Source organism: Rosa rugosa, chromosome 6 (genome assembly GCF_958449725.1).
Source record: "Rosa rugosa chromosome 6, drRosRugo1.1, whole genome shotgun sequence".
Lineage (NCBI taxonomy): Eukaryota > Viridiplantae > Streptophyta > Magnoliopsida > Rosales > Rosaceae > Rosa > Rosa rugosa.
Genome location: NC_084825.1, coordinates 14421667 through 14428679, shown reverse-complemented (window position 1 = coordinate 14428679; position 7013 = coordinate 14421667). Strand labels below are relative to the sequence as shown.

At 40.3% G+C, this 7013-nt stretch overlaps 1 long non-coding RNA gene and 1 other non-coding gene across 2 annotated transcripts; both read left to right on the top strand.

Moving 5' to 3' along the window:
- The first annotated feature begins 273 nt into the window (after positions 1-273).
- On the top strand, positions 274-378 carry LOC133719097 (small nucleolar RNA R71). Its single transcript, XR_009850826.1, has one exon. It is a non-coding gene; the product is annotated as a small nucleolar RNA R71 (small nucleolar RNA).
- A 1305-nt stretch (positions 379-1683) lies between these two features.
- On the top strand, positions 1684-3086 carry LOC133714473 (uncharacterized). The gene is made up of 4 exons (XR_009848689.1): positions 1684-1884; positions 2005-2036; positions 2107-2157; positions 2972-3086. It is a non-coding gene; the product is annotated as an uncharacterized LOC133714473 (long non-coding RNA).
- The last annotated feature ends 3927 nt before the right edge of the window (positions 3087-7013 follow it).

The following is a 7013-nucleotide window of genomic DNA, read 5'->3' as shown; positions in this document are numbered from 1 at the left end:
CTTTCAAGCTTCCTATAATCGGCACTAGAGCTCTCTTGGGCAACCCTTGTCTCATGAGTGCTATTGGTGTCATAATATGGATCTTTCCTCAATCTTTCCCTCCTAGAGTCATGATCATCCCATTGCCTCGATTGTCGACCCAAGTGCTCAAGTATATCCCATGCCTCGGTTTGACCATGACTATGAAGTGAACCTTGTGCGGCAACATCAACCCTCCTCCTCTCATGTGGTAACAAACCACCATAGAAACCTTCAATCATCATAGACTTAGTCAAGCCATGATGGGGACATGCATTGCAAATATCCTTGTACCTATCCCATGCCTCCCAAAAGGTCTCATGATCACGTTGAGTGAAGAGTAAGAGCATGTCTCATGCTAGTGGTCTTGTGTGGTGGGTAGTAAGCATCCAAGAAAGTATCCGTCAACTCATCCCATGATCATATACTCCTCGGTTGTAGCTTCAAAAACCATCCCTTTGCATCATCTCTAAGTGAGAAAGGAAACAACCGCATCTTGAACTCACCTTCGGGAAGTCCACCCTTTGACATAGTGCTCACAATTTGTAAGACCCCGGAAATTCGTTATTAATTTCTAATGGTTTCCAGGAATTAATAAAGTGTTCATTTGTACGATTTCGTGGTTCGAGGGTGGAGCGGAAAGTATTTCGAACAATTATTCGTTGGAATGCTTTGATTGAAGGGTTGACTTTTTATACGTTAGGATTCTGTGCAAACTTCCTTTACGGAAATTGTAGAGCGTGTCAATACGAGTTCGTGGACTTGTGGAACGCGGAAATCGGAGATCGTATGAGAAAGTTATGAGTGATTGAAATTTGGGGAAATTTCTATAAATATAAGAAAATTCCGGATTTTTCATTAAATCCCAAAAGTTTCCTTTTTCTCATTTTCCTCCCAAACTCTCCGTTCTCTCTCCTCCCTATCCGTGCGACCTGACTGACCCGACCCGGCCGGAACGGCCACTTCCTGGCTGTGAGCCCCAGAAAATTTTGTTTAATTTTTAGAATGTAATTTTTCGCCAATAAGATTTTCGCAAGGTGATTTAAGTGAAGAAATCGATTTTGGAAATTGTTTTGGTGTCGAGACCACCTATTGGGCTGACAATTTAAGTTTGGGCCAATGTTCTTTCATTTGGGCCTAAGACGAAGTCAAGAATTGATCTAGGAAATTTCCGACGAAAAATGAATAAAAGAAAAGTTACGAGCTCTGTAGACCCCCGTATTTTTCTTGTTATTTTAATTTGTCGCATAACGTATGAAATTACGTATTCGTAAGGTACGAATGTATTCGAGATTAGATTAAGATTTTGAGGCCATTAAAAGGATTAAGAAATTAGAGAAAATCCAATTTGGGTCTAGGAAACTATTTTTAAAGTATCGAGGCTTAGGACAAGCCCGGAAAAATTTCCCGAATGGATGCGGTGAAGTGTCGGAGAAATAAGGATGTTTGAAGATGTATTTTCGGATTGGGCTTGAGGAAAATATAGAGAAAAATGCAATAGGAGAAGCCCAAGCCCATTTGGCCCAAAAGGAGGGCAACTTAGACTTTTCACAATTAAAATTGGGGAGAGGTATTTAAGGAACACATTCTCCAAACCCTAGCCTCAACCCTCTCATTTTTCACTTCAGCTCTCTCTCTCTCTACCCGAGAGCTTCTCTCTCTTCATCCTCGCCGGAAATCGCCGCCGCACCGCCGTCGCCGGAATCCCAATCCTCACTAAAATTTCCAGATTTTCTTCTCTTCATCCCCTCTTTCCATTTCTCCAACCAAAATCAAGAAATTTGGCCATCCAACCCTCCAAAAACATTAGAACCCGAAGCTAAATTGGGGCTTTTTGTGATTTCTTCTTTCCAAGTTCAAATCAAGGTATTATCCATCCTAATCTAGCCTCTATTCCTTCGATCTATACATCCTTCTTATCAAATCCGAGTTTTTGATCTTGATTTGTAATTTTGTTTGCATGAACCCGATTTTCCCTAAACCAAGAGGCTAGGCTATGGGTTTGGCAAGGATTTGTGGTAAGGATCTATCCATGCAACCTTGTTTTCGAGTTTTTGGTTGTGGTATTGATGTTGGACGGATTTGTAGGTGAAGAAGGCCAAGGAGGAAGCTTAGGCCGTGAGTTTTGAAGAAGAAAGGGTAAGAAATGGGTTTTGGACAAACCCTAGAATTTTTGGAATTTATTTGGTTGATTTTAATTTTGGTTGAATTATTTGGTTGGTGGAAAATTGTGAAAAATAGAGATTTGGAGATGGTTTAATTAGTGGGATTTTATTAGCCTAATTTTCAAAGTGTTGGAATTTTGGTGTTGAAGATTTGGTGATTGTTGTTGTGTTATTTTGGCCAAAAGAAAAAGAAAAGGAAGAAGAAAAGAAATGGCTTTATTTTTGGAAGAAAATAAAGAAAATGAAGAAAAGAGTAAAAGTTGAATTAAATGAGTTTTACCTTGGTAAAGTGGTAAAAAGTGAAGAAGGTGAAAGTAAAGGTAAATTCGGTAAAAAGGAGGTAAAGGGTAAAAGTGAAAGTGTGGAGGTGAAAATCACAGTAAAAGTGAAAAGGTGAAAAAGGAAGAGTAAATGGGTAAAAGTAAGAGTAAAACTTTATTTATAATTATTTACTTATTTATTTTTGATAAATAAGAAATAATGGTAAATAAGGGAATACTTGGTCAAAAGTCAGAAGTCAAAGTCAACGGTCAAAAGTCAACTCTAAGAGTTGACCAGGGTTGACCGACCTCGTAAAACGTGAGGATCGACTCGACTTTGGTCGCTCGGATTGGCGATAGTTTAGCGGAGCGATAATGACGTTTTTCCTTGTTAAGAAAGAAGTTAGTTTCCCAAATTGGTAAAGGTTAAAAGAAGTAATTAATGGCCTCATTGAAATAAAAAGGAATACTTAGAGTTGATCATGATGTTTACCTGGATAATTACTTACAAACTAAGTAATGGTTTAGGAAACACGATCGTTAAGGAAGCTTAAGCGGAAAGCACCAGAGTGAGGAATACGCCAGCATTTCCAGGTAGGGTGAGCTGTCCCTTCCTTGTTAGAGGCTTTTCTATATGTGGAATGCTCTGGTATATTAATATGTTGCCTGCAAGTATGCTTTTGGTTGTTCATTGGTCGATGCCTCGTGATATCCGTGTTCATAACTGATAATTGCTTATTGTGAAAACCGAGGCTAGACTTGCATGTTGAGATACTGTACCCACTGTATGTTTATACTTGTGACCTGAAAGTGAATGGGACCTAGACGCGTAGATTCCTAGGGATCCCACGGTGTCGATAACCGTGAACCTCCGGAGGGGGCCGTGCTCCTATGTTTGTCGAGAAAGAGTGAGTATAGACAGTGAACCAGTCATAGGAGACTCAGGGCCAGGAAATGGACATTTTCGCTACTTGTAGTCGAAAGTACTACAGAGTAGTTGGCCGGTTCTCGAAGGATGACGAACCAGGTCGGTCACCGATTTGTTTTATTTTAGCCGGCAGGTAAGTATCTCGGAGCTCCAAATTGTGTGAAGCATACTGCATATGCTTATTAAAAGAAATAAATGTTTGTGGTTGCCTATTTTAAAAGTGTTTTCGATAAACGTGCACAATATTATGTAGTAAATATTTTCAAGCATATTATTTTTCAAACCTAGCATGGTTGGGTCGGCTCCTATTGGGCATGCGAGGACGAAAGCTCACCCCTACTATAGTGTGCAGGTTTCGAGCATGTGGTCGGGAAGCGTACAGGGGAGGAACATGGCCCGGCTTGGCGCATTTCTCTTTAGTTTTATCAAAAGGAAGGTTTTGGTCCTTTATCGGATTTTGAAGTAACTTAGTTATTTATTTTCTTACTAATTTATTTGTTTATTTGTTTTCTATTCGCTCATCTACAAAATTTCGAGAGACCCGTAACCCTGCGGCGCGTCTCTTATACTTGTTTTTACTTCGTGATTCGTTATTTTCCAAATTGGGCTCCTATTGTAAGCCCAAATCTTTTAGCTCACTTTAAAGTCCGCTTGCGAAAATATGTTGTTCGGTTGCTAGAATGTTTTGTGACTTTTGTCCAAGAAAGTGTTTTGTAAACCAACAACCTAAACTCAAAAGGCCTTGCGGTTTCGGGTTGATGAGCTATCGAGATGCCATTCGTGACATGTCGATTCCTTATTGGCTCGGAGTCGCGGCGCTGTGGGACCCCCCTCTCGGGTCACCACACCGGCGTCCTCCGGTGACGACTCGGCCCTCCCCGAAGTCGCCTCATCGAGCCCAGTTGACCCCCGTGGTCCCCTCACCCCGCCGCAGCCCCCAGGCCTGGATCGAAGAGGCCCCAATCATGCTACCCGACCTGGTCGGACCTCCTCGACGCCGGCGTTGCACTGGCCGATCCTCCCCGGTTTTAGGTTGTCTTCCTCCTCCTGATCATCCCCATATTGGCCTTGCATCACGATTTTGAGTGTAGAGTGGTAGATCAAGGTTTGAAGTTTTCGACGTCCCTGATTCGATCTAGGATCTGATCAGACGCACGAGAGTGATCCAACTTTCAAGCTTGATCTAGGACGATCTAGACCGAATCTCACTTAGCTCCAGGTATGAAGGTGGCTCATCTCTTCATTTTGAACATGTTTGTAGTTGGTGACTTTGGCATCGGAGGTGGTTGATCCGGCGTTGACCGCCGTGGTTGACCACAATCTGAACCACCGCTTGTGGCGGCGCGTCTGGCCTTATTTTTGTGTTCTGTTTTCAGTTTATGCATCTACGCATCGATACGGTCGTTTTGATATATTATAAGGTTATTTTGGAGAAAGTTCATGCATGTTAGGGTTTTAGGGTTTTCGATTCGTTTCGGTTTTCGATCCGTGAGGATTTGGCCGTCCGATCGACTTGTAGTTTTGATTTGTTGATCGTAGAGCTGTTCCGATGACTTTGTGTGGTCACGGATGAGGATCTGACCGTGGGATCGTCGTTTAAGTGTGTTTTATGATTCGGTTGCTAAGTTAAGGTCGTATTTGTTTAGGTGATTGACGGTTTTGGTTGGGCGAACAGTTGTGATTGTGATTTTGGGCTGTATTGAAGACGCAGCTGGATTTAGAGGTGAGTAAATCTCACGTGGTTCATTTACGAACGGATTTATTTATTACTCGGAATTACTTGTTTAATTGTTAAATCATTTTCGAAACAAATTATTTGTTTTAAAATATATGAACTTGATCGACAACGGTTCATGGGTAAGTTAAAACAAGGTTTTGATATAAAATGATTTTCCAGAAGTATAATTTATAAAACTATAGTTGGTATTAGTGGTCATTCCTGCGTGAATGACTACGTGTATATATATTTACGTGGAATATATATATGGATAGAGTGGCGTTGTGATATGTATATGTTGATGGTTATATTGTTGAAAGAGTTATTTGGAGTTGTGATGTGACAATTGTGAGTCAGAAGGTTACAGTGGTAACCTGGATTTCTATTCTGAGGACCGAAGGGTCTGAAGTTTGGTCGTAAGGTTGAACCTCGGCAGAGGTGACAGCTTACGATTCAGTTGAGCTCGAGTCTGTCGTAGTTCAGAGAAGGTTTTTGGGGTTTTTCGTTTGTATTTACGTGAGATTGGGATTTCTATGAATTCTATTGTTTTCTTTAAATGTAATCTCCAGAACTAAGTTATATGCTGGGATTACTACCTTTTGAATTGTTTGTTTTTATGTAATCTCCTGAACTAAGTTATATGCAGGGATTACTGTCTTTTGAATTGTTTGTTTTAATGTAATCTCCTGAACTAAGTTATATGCAGGGATTACCGCTTTTTGTATTGTTTGTTTTAATGTAAATTCCTGAACTAAACTCTATGCAGGGATTTATATGATTTCTTTTGTTTGTTTTCATGTGATCTCCTGAACTAAGTTTCTATGCAGGGATTACTGATTTTGCTTAATTCTTATTGTGGGTACAGTTGTGGGTTGTGATCTGTAGTGATTGGGGAATGAGTTGTGAGGTCATCGTTTTGACAAATGCTTTATGTTGAAGGGAAGTGAGTGTGATTTGTCGTTGTGATGATATGATATGATATGAACTTGATGTTTGCTTGTGTTTTGTGGAATTAAATATTGTTGCTTTAATTATCTCACGAATTGAGAAATTATAAGCATGAGTGACGTGAGTCATTTTAATTGAGTTTACTCATATGGGCTGAAAAGCTTACCGGATTTGTTGTTTACATTCCCGGTGCACTATTCTATGGTGTATGGTTTATTGTGCAGGTTTGAATATCGAGTGATCGTTATCGAAGCTGAGGTGGACTTTCTGTCACGTGGGTGTAGAAGAGCGCTTATACTTATAGTCTTCCGCTGTGTAGTGAGTTGGTGAGAGTGGTTACAAGTTGAATTGATATTCAGTTTAATTTGTAAACTATTATAATGTAATATGTGACTCTAAAGAACGAGTCGGTATTGACATTGTGAGTTCAGTTTGTTTGTTACTTAGTTTAAATGAAAAATTTTCTATATGTGTTTTCTTATGTTTGTTCTCGCGTTTCGGATTTGAATTTAATTATTCAAAATTCGGGGCGTGACACAATTGCCTCAAAGTCTTGCATATGGTTGATGGCCTTCTCGGATGGTGTCCCACGAAAAATGGGCAAGATGCTCAATTGTTGACGTTTGATCTCAAAGTCCACCTCTCTAACCGGAAGTACCAAGCATGATGTCGTGTTGACCATGGAAGGTCTAAAAAACTCTCGAATAGGTCTCTCCGCCATCTCTCTAACCGGTGATCTAATCGGACTCGGTGAGTGATCTCTTGGAGGTACTCTTGGTGTTGGAGGTGTTCGTGAACGATTCCTTAGCCTTTGTCTAGAAAGTCTTTGCAAAGTACGACCACTTCTCAAATTGATAGGTAGTATAGTACTACTCATGCACCTTGCAAAAATATGACCACGTGGTAAGTACTCAAGAATTCACAAAATAAGCACTTTGAATTTAATTTCACGCTTCACAATAAATAAGAGGGGTAAT